Genomic DNA, 10,513 nt, shown 5'->3' with positions numbered 1-10,513 from the left:
TTTTACTTTATTTTCTTCCATAAACAATTAACTTTCATTTAAATCTCTAGAGTTAAATCTTGCTTCAGAGAGCATTACAGAAAAAAAAGGAAGGAAAAGTATCTCAATATTTAGACTGCAATTTTGTATTAGTTTGTTTATAATCACAGTGCAACTAATTTTTGTTTGTTTCTTTGGCATTAACATAAAAGCACAATTAAGTAGCTTGTTTACAGAACTGCAGTAAGATCTGATAAGAAGGGTTTTTTAGGGTCTTTAACTAGCAAAGAGTTCTAGCTCCACAGGACTTAATGAGCTAAAAAGTCCAAGATTCAAGATGGAGAAATAAAGGCAGTCAGAGAAGGCAGAATGAAGACAACACATCTGCTCAGTAATTAAATTTCCACGGGGAAAATTTTAAGATGGAATAAGCTCAGCTGGAAGAGAAGTAAAACAGAACATCAAAAGACAAGAGATGAGGGGCAGGTCAAGAAAGAATTAGTAAAACCAGCCCCTCCACCACCTAATTCACTGTAAATCATTTTTGAATGACCAGAGGCCCCTGAAGCACCAGGCTGGTTGTCTGGGCTATTTCCCACAGCCACATGATGGAGGGAAGGCACATCTGGGCCCTACAGCTGGATATGCATCAAACAGCTGTTAGGTTCCAGCCAAACCCTGTTTCAACAACTTGTTTCTTTGCATAGAACTGGCTACTTCCATAGTTCCCATCATACAAAACCTAGTAGAAAAGCTATTCTCATGCAGACATAGTCACGGTATCAGACCAACACTGGATTACAGGCATAAGAACAATGGAGAGGATGCCCCCAGGCTACCAGAATACTTATATCTAATAATGTATTGATCCCATCTAGTCAGAAAAATTGTTTTCATACCGGGTTTGGGAACACAATAGGAACAGCTGATCTGAGCTGTTCTATGTAAATGTTATTCCTGTTTTTCTTAATGTAATACTTTGTGAAGCCACAGAAGACAAAGGTGCATTTCTCTAAAACATCTGTGTCACGAAATACTTTGGAGTTCAGAGAAAATGGTCGCAATTCTGAGTAAATCTCATGTCCACAGCCAAGACCCAATCCCCAGGTTTAAACACAGGAAGCGGTCGCAGAACAGCTGAGGACCAAGTGCCAGACCTGACATGTACCAAAAACGTTGATCCTCAGTTAAACGGGAGCTTGGAGAAGGGTTTGTGTCAGGGTAATCTTAGCCAGAAGGCTCTGGCATAAGGAATAAGGATCAAATCTGCTTCAGTATATGAATCAAAGTCCAACATCTGTGGCTTCCTGAGATATTCAAACACTGCATGGCAAGGCACAAAACCAGAACAGCTGCTTAAGGGTGGAGGACAGCTTTTATAAATGAGCAGTCTGCCATACTCTTCATGCTTTGCAACGTGGAGGCTCAGGAATGCGTTTTTCTCCTCTGCTGTTCCTCCTCTCCTCTCCTAAAATACAATTCGGTTTGCTGGATACAGCTTCCTACACAGCCACAGCTGCAACACAGGAGGAATACAGGAAATGATAGAAGAAAACTCAAGACCTGACTTATTAGCAGCCTTTTTAAATGAGGATAATGTCAGCAGTTACCTAGCCCAGCATAGAGCAAGCTGAAGCTGAAGTCCATCACAGCACTTCCCTTAAATGAACAGTGAAGGACTTGCTTCCAGGTTAAGGTACCATGGGACTCCAAGAATCCCAGGAACCAAATAGAAAGATGACAGCTAAATTCTCCTCTAGAAGGAGGATCAGTCACTCTTATGCTATGAGCTGCAGACACGTGCTAAGGAAATCGCTCAGTCTGGACTAAACCACCACACACTGCTGACCATAATGCCAAGCACACTGGGGACACAGGCAAGTGTCTGCTTGGCCTGTTTACTCTTATGGTATAAAAGGTGGCAATGGCCAATGCTTTTGAAGTCAGCTATTCTCCAAACGTGTAACTGCCATTGAAGCCACATCCTGCCTTTCGTCTTTAGCTCATCTTCTAGCTTGCATTTCAGATTGCATTCCTGAAAGTGAGGAGGCTGGAATCAGTACTCTTTCTAAATCAGATGCTGACAAACAACAAATTGGAACAGTCAAAGGTTCATGGATAATTAATAATTAATTATTGTTAACTCTAGAATTAACATGTCTTGCTATAAAAAATATATTCCAAAGAATAAAAGCCCATTAATAAAGTATTTTCCCATAGGTTTTTTTGTTGTTGTTTTTTTCTTCTATTTTGAGGAAAGTTTAAACCCAAAATCTTAGATTCACCTCTTGAATATACTTTCAGAAAAACAGAAACAAGTACACAAAATCAACTGCTATTCAGATTGGGGCTTCTGAATTCATTCATGTATTCACATTCATTAAATGGGAATAACCAATTGTCACCATCACAATCTCAATAACATTACTGCTAAAGCCTTGTCTGCAAATCTTGGATAGACACAGCTCCCCTACTTGCACGTATTCTATGCATAACAGCCCTCAATGCACAACTTGGACATCACTGCAGATGACATGTCCTTTTGACTAACATCCACTACAGTTCAGTAGTATGAGGTTGACGTGCAAGACTAGCCATAAGTTATCAATAGCTAAACTTAAGTATTTGAGTACACATATTCAAGTATGACTACATTCACATTCTCCTTCATTTACTGCCGTATAACTTCATGGGACTGGCTATATATCAGAAGAGTAAATACAGAAGCATTGTCATGCTCTGCTGCCAGCATAGAACAATCCAGCCTTGGAGGGACAGAGAACACTGAACATGAGCCAACAAGCAAATGGTACTGTGATTAACTCCCCTTTGTCCTCTTCAATTACCTTTCATTTGAAACTTTAAGGAAACTTTAGGAAAACTGAAAAGCAGTTACAAAGATTTGTACAGCTCATGAATTGCAAGGGCTAAAGCTGGATAAAGCTGGTTCCCAGCTGGCTAAAGTAAAAGCAATTGATCATTCTAACTCTCACATTAAATACAAACCCAACATGGATATGCAGAGATTAGCTGCAAGTTCTCTCTGCATCCCACAGTGGTATCGTGGTTCTAGGTGAATGTAAAAATATATTAATATGATTTCCTTCATCTGTAGTTAGATATGAAAAGTATCTAGAGGCATCTAATCCAACATGCTAACATGGAATACATTTGGTACATGCACAATGGCATTAGACAACCACAGATTAAAAAAGAAACATGACATATTGAGGGACAAAGAAGTTATACACTGAACAATAAGGCCTCATAACCTTGGATAACAGCACAGATACATACAAGAAGAGTTTTATAACTTATGAGATGTGTCATAGCCATTAATAAGGTCTGAAGAAAGAAAGCTGTTGCAGCCTGTCACAGAGCCCATTCAAGTCTTGGTTTGGCACCACAGAGATTTTTCCTGCTGGCACAGAGCCCCTCCATGCTGAGGAAGAGATGATGAATGCTCCTTGACATGCTGAGATAAACTTCCTTGGTCATGCTAGTACTCCTCACATTATTAATTCTTCAGTCATTGCCACAAAACATTTCATCAATAGCTTGGAAAAGCTCCACAACGTGAACAGTAGAACTCTGAATCAGAAATGTAACATTCGCTTCACCCCCACCCTGAAATCCTAGAAATTTTCTATGAGTTTGGTGGACCAATATACGGAACGGCATTTCCTGAACATCATCCTGTTGCTCAAGTCCATAGCAAACACTATCCACATTTCATACTTCCCCAGCGAAAAGGAACAAGAATCAAGTCCTCAACGTTAGAAAAGCCATTCTTCTATTCCTCCCAAGTCAGACTTCTCCTCTTAAAATAATCAAGTGAAATAAGACAGGAGTATTTGCTGAATTTTCTTAATCATTAAAAGATAAGTCTGCTTGTAGGTACTGTTTTTTAAGGTAGTCTTCACCTAAGAAGTTTAGTTCACTCTCAGTTAATCCATATGGTCTTTAATACAAACAAAGCATCAGGACAAAACCTTAAGATGCCCACTTCACTTGATCTGTTCTTTACTGACAAGACTACACGTGGCTTGGGATAAGGAACATGACAAACAAATCAGTCTTCAAAAAGGAACAAATTCTGTTGGACTTGGGATACATGGCTGAAAGACAAACTCATTATCACGAAGTTGCAGCAGCATTTAATGTACCATACACAATCTGTAAGAACATCTGTGCTACCTGCTGGCCCTAAACTCCCAAGCTTTTTCTCTCGTTACTCTTTTGCAGTAATTGCCAGAAATGCCCAGTGTTCTTTTTCCAATCGTTTTGACTAATATTCTCCCCCTAGGCCTTTCTACACCAGGAGAGTCTGATAGTAAGGCTACGTAGGAAATTAGCAACCTTTTCTTCCATAAAGATTCTGATAAGCAGGATTTTCATCTTTCACCTTAAATGTTTTGTTCCTTACCGGACAGCTATTAACAAGACGGGGACACAACAGTGACCATGCAAGCTTCACAGACGTGAAGTTGCGTTGCTAAATGTAAACTCAGATAAGAATGCAACACATGACAATACCTGTCCTACATAACTTTGACTAGTAATTCCAACATCTCAAGAACGAGTCAAAAGCTTTCCAGGAGGCCTTACTATCAGATAAGATCTGATAGTAGGACTATAGTATCAAGATGTTGCAACAAAAAAGAGCAGCAGAAACAAGCTCAAGAAACTGATGGTGCTGGGCAGAAACTTCTCGTTGCTGAAAACTTGCAAGCATCACAGGGCTGCTTCAATCTTTTAAATCTCAGCAACTATCCAGGAACTTGAACACAGAAGCAGCAGAAGGAATGAAGAAGAACTTAAGTAACTGAAAATTCAAATATGTAGTAAGGTCAGGAAGTAGAACCATAAACATAACCGTCAAGCAACCAACTGTAAAGCATACAAGGTAGACACCCCTTCATCTAAACACTGTGCCCTGACTATTAGCCTCAAGATCTGAAGTTCCTAGCCAGATATTAAGGAGTCATGGATCCTCCTCTTTTAGAAGCTGTAAGTAATAAAAATCTGAGGAAGAATTACAAAATTAAACTCCAATTTGGAAAAACACCCCTTATGTACTTCAAATACAGCCAATATAAAAGACAGGAAAGCAGTGCCTGAAAACCAAAAAGAGTAAATATCACCAGATTCCCCCAGTATAGGATTCGCAGTATCAGTACGTTCAGAATTGATACAGCAAGGCTGAATCACCTGTAAAGCAGAAGCAACTGGAGATCAGAGTACTCTGCCATTAATCAAAGAGAATTCTTCACAGATATCATATAATCTTGAGTCTTGTTTTTCTTTTCAGAAAGATACACCAACTTCCTTCACAGATATCATATAATCTTGAGTCTTGTTTTTCTTTTCAGAAAGATACACCAACTTCCATCCCTTTCTGTTTCTAATTTCCTTAGTTGCTACCTTATACCCACTACAGTTACAAAAGTATGTTATGCCCAAACCACCCTAAGATGGCACGGCCTTTATAACAAGAGTTTACCATGTTCCAGAAGAGCTAACAACCACTAGCCATCTACAATTCCAGCTGTATCAGGTTTCTTTACCGAAACCAGAGGAGAGTCTTGGATTTGCTAGGAAGACTGGGTCCTCAGCAAGTATTTACCCTTTTTGTCTATCTCAGAAGCTGAATATTTTGGTAACACACTTTCACAAAATCAGAATGCTCTGTCAGACAGTCAAAGGGGAGGCAGCAGCTTTGTTGCAATAGACTTGAATTTGCATTTTTTGTTTAGCTATTAGGTGTATACACATACACGTACCTCACACTCAGTTACCGTAAGTGTATCTTACATGTAAGTCAATGGTTTTATACTGCAAAGAAACAGTCTTTGTTTGCTCTTTATGCCTTTGCTCTGAAGCAGCCAAATTAATCCAATCTCAAGATAACAGAGTGCATAAGCATTAGGAGTTGGACAATACAGAAATACAGTGTATTGGCGTTTTCCTCAATTTTACTGTTTCCACAGCTGGAAAAGCCAGTCTCCTTTCCTCTTCATCCCTCTCAAATGATAATGGCTGATCTATTTAAAAAATAAGCATTTGGAATATTATAACATAAAAACTACAAAGTGCATATGGTACACCCACAGCTCTGGAAAAGATTTAAATGTTCATTTAAACCTGGAAAAGGTTTAAATATTCCTCAGGTACATTCAGTATCTTTTCGACTACTATGAGTCATCAGAAAGTTTTAAAGATTGTGGGCTTTCATTCATCTACCGACACCAATTGCAGGTAAGCTATTTCTCAACCAAACAGAAGCTTACGTATCATTTATTAATTACACATCAAAGGTTTTTCATCTCAAATCAACCACAAATGTTTTCAAACAAAATCTTGCAAGGTTGATACTTAGAATATAGTGGATATTTTGCAACAGTAGGCACATTTAACATGCCATCTTGTCATTTTTCATCATTTGTTTTGGGGTAAATCAGGTAGGATAGAATAAACAGGCAAATATATTCTTCAAAATCAGACACTTGACACAAAGCACATCAGGAAGTTACATAAGTACTTCTAAAAATAATTCTCTGCAAACTGGAGATTCTTCTGGAGAATAATCCTGGAGAGAGGGTGTGCACATGTGCATATACTTTTTAAACAGAGTCCAGTTTAGCAACACACAAACTCAGAGAGAGAGGTTGCATCCTCAATGAAACATCAGAGATCCCTCAGTCATCTTAAGCAATTTTTATCCTCAAAAACAACGCTGACCGGCAAAGCCAATATGTTTGTTCTGCTCTTGTAGCGTGCCTTACCTGATCGGATACTGGTAACTACACAGATACCTCAGTTAGCAATTTATATCACCTCTGGAAATGCTCAAGTGGAAACACGCTATTTCCAGGGTCACTTCACCTTATCCTGACACATTGGCTAAAACAAATCAAGAGGCACTTAGGCTACAACTATTAATCTTCATTAAGATTTGAAGGAGCCCAAGCCGAAGGCCTGCCTTAAGAGATGGGTACACAGTAGCTGAGATGAACTCTTACTTATCCCATTTGAGGAAGTTAAGAAAGGAGGAGCCTATTTCATTAACTAGCGAACTCCATACAGACAGAACTCCAACCAGATTTCATGAATGCTACAAGTCCAGGAAAGACAAGATATAACCTATATTTCCAGTTGAGCAGTGAGTCTTTAATGCCTTTTGCTAGTCCCAGTTAAGATCACAAGGCCCAACACTGCTCCACCTACATTATTTTTTATTCTTCACCCACCCAGCTCTTACTTAGGTCATCTTAAACCTAAAGTACATCAGCAACAGCATGTTACAGAAAACCAATGATACTGTAATGACACCACATGTTCTTTACATTGAAGTTTGCCAGAGGCACCCAGTCAAATGAAGAGTCTGACTGCTTTCAGAGTACTCTGAACAAACAGAAAACCCCACACACAAGCTGCACCTTTCTGTCTTCACCATCAGCAGCATTCAGTCTCCCATTACTGCCCACCGAGGAGGAGCAGCAGCAGCAAGGAAATCCCAGCAGAGCTGGAGTCTCGAAAGGCATCAGAGTATGGGATGGGGCTCCCAGCAGCAACTCACACCAGCCACCACCACTCTGCAAAGTGGTTGAGGGAGCTCTGAACCCAGCTCAGATCACTGAAGCAGAGAAGAAGGGGACAGAAGAGGCTCAGGGCCTCCCTGAGTGGAGACCACAGAGCAGAAAACCAAATCCCACCTCCCAGCTCAAATTCCACATCTGTTTTGTCAGGCAGAAGGGATAACATTCAAGGCCAGAAGTCAGACTCTGAACACAACATGCCTTGCCTTTGTACCAAAGGAGGAAATTAAATGCAAATTTCAATCCAAAAAACATCATTCCAAACATCAGTACAGAAAAATCTTTTATATAAGCCACAGTATTACATAACTTATACATATTTTTTAAAATAATTGCAAGATCACTAATAATTGAGGGCTCAGATATTTAAAATGCACAGAAGTGCTGAGTGTGTTTTTTACCCATGTGTTCCTACTTAGATTAACATCTGTCACCCAGAAAGATGGAAGTCTGGAATTCTCTTGCACAGAACTTATTGTTTTCAGTTTTGTCAGATGGAATACATTTCACTCACGCGGCTTCTCCAACCTCTCTCTGTGTTATCCAGCTTAAAACACAAAAATATATCTGGAAGTTTGGAAACTTCAAAATCACATCATGGAAACTGATCTCTAGCTCTGCTTTATGTTTATTCACACGAAATGGTCAGTAGAGGTCTTCCTTTAATGACTGTTACTGGAGGCATACCGTTAAGTCATTAAAAGAAAAAAAGGCCGTTTGTGCGCGTGCACTGACTGCTGTCAGACTGTCTCTCATGCAATACCACAACACAACTATTCAAATCCCCATCGCTATTGACACGCACAAACTCTAAAAATTATTCAAGAGCATCATGCCTGTGTATTGCAGTCTTAGCATTTCAAATACAAGACTTAGAATATCAAACAAACAGCCTGAGTCACAGGAAGATTCACACCACACGGATACGTTTCCCAACCATCTGACAGGCGTTTTCTCCGTTCAAAAACTTCTCTCATTCATAAAACATTTGAAGGGACTATTTTGCAGCAAATTATTTTCTTAGTCTATCCTTGTGTCTTGTCTGTTTGAAAATGCATAGAGGACAACATCCCATAAATTAGAGTCCTCCACAGGCATACGTTACCTGCAGCGCATCAAAACAAACCCACTGATGTACCCGGCTTCTTTCAATATTCACAACGTAAATGTTAGCTTTGAGGTAACTGTTCTGCCACGTGTGCAAGGCCTCCTCCTGAAGAGATCATCAGGAAGGCAAAACAATGGTTTAGTCTACTTTACTGGGCTGCTTAAAATTGTTTAGTTTATGATAACAATGATAGTATCTACTATTTCTCATGTTCTTGATCTGATCTTTAAGGCATATGAAAGAGTGGCAACAAAACCAGGAGTTATACTGTCACAGAGAGAAGCATGGAAAACTCCTGCATATAGTAAAATGATATTACAATCCACATGCTAATCTGCATTTCCTCCTAACAGTCTTCCATTGCAGACAGCAGCTGCTTTACCTGCTATTTTTGTTACAAATCTGCCACTACCAAAAAGAAAATCCCCAAATTATTACCTAATATCTAGGGACATCTAAATCTCAAACAGCACAGTGTCTACTCAAAAAAACCCCACAAAATTATTTACCAGTTTAAACATCTATACATGATCTTAAAATGAATTCTGCATGTACAAGTCAAACTCTTATTAGTCTACATTAGTAGAATTTATTCTATTTCCTGCCCACATAAACATAAGGCACCATGACACATAACATTAATAACCACATGAGGTTTTTTGGTCAGTTTTTTTGTTTGTTTGTTTTTTTCCCCCCTCATGATACTTCCACATTTGCATTTTCTTGACATACTAACCTAACTGATTTAACCAGAAAGGCCTGCATCAAGACCCAGGCAAAGGCTTCTTGGCCCTGGAAACCACAATTTCATCAGGAATGCTCCTGTAGTCTCTGAAAATTAGGTATTTTCCTTTCCTTTTTCTCCCAAAGCAGGTTTGCCCTGGAGTCTTTTGAAAAATTATTTACTATAGTAAATATTCACCCATAACCTATGTTTAAGTCATATTATTCACTGCAGTAATAAGAACCGGAAAAATGCTGACTCAATAATACAGTTCTGAGTACAACATTGTCAAGAAGCTAAGCCTGAAAAAAGACCACAGGACACTGCCAACACAGCCAAGTCAGCACAGTGTCTATTTGTGCCCAGTGATTTCACAGTTGTATACAGGGAAAAAAAACCAAAGTGACCCAAAGCCCACCTGGCCCAAGAGAGACAGACTTCTATTTTGTAGCTCCCACCTTCCTAATGAGTATTCTATTTACCAACCCTGCTTCCCAGAGATTTTAACATCGCTATTCCTCCCCTCCTTATAGAGGTGATACAAAACTATCACCTCCATAACTTTCGTTCTTAATGTAATTACATAAGACTCGCTTAGCCAACAGAAATGGGACACTCCAGGCTAAAGAACCAAACCTCTCCAAATCTATATTTAAAACTTGAATGACTGTAAGAGCTTGTATAATTACAGTTACATTGAGTACACGCAGAAATAAGCTGTTCTAACTCTGCAAGTACTCATTAAAGATCAGTTGTACAGGCTTAATTAATATCGGTTCTTCAGCAACTGATGCTGCTGCTCTGCTACAGCACCATTATGATAGACAGCAGATTTTGTCACTACGTCCACAGCAAGCTCCCTTCTCAGTGTGTGTGTGTTTAAACGCTCCCAGACAAAAATCTAAAGAAAATCAAAACCGAGGAAATTAACATTAAGCTCCTATTAGCAAGTTGAGATATAGTTAAGATTTTTCAGTCTGCTGTTTCTTAATGCAAATCATAAACAGCAAAGAAATACCATCAGAATCACCATTAAAAACCTCTAAACTTTGTAATTAATAGTTATGACAGCTACTTTAAAAAAATTATTTATTATTTTTAATT

This window comes from Buceros rhinoceros, unplaced genomic scaffold (assembly GCF_000710305.1).
Source record: "Buceros rhinoceros silvestris isolate BGI_N320 unplaced genomic scaffold, ASM71030v1 scaffold25447, whole genome shotgun sequence".
Classification (NCBI taxonomy): Eukaryota; Metazoa; Chordata; class Aves; order Bucerotiformes; family Bucerotidae; genus Buceros; species Buceros rhinoceros.
This window is presented reverse-complemented; position numbering follows the sequence as displayed.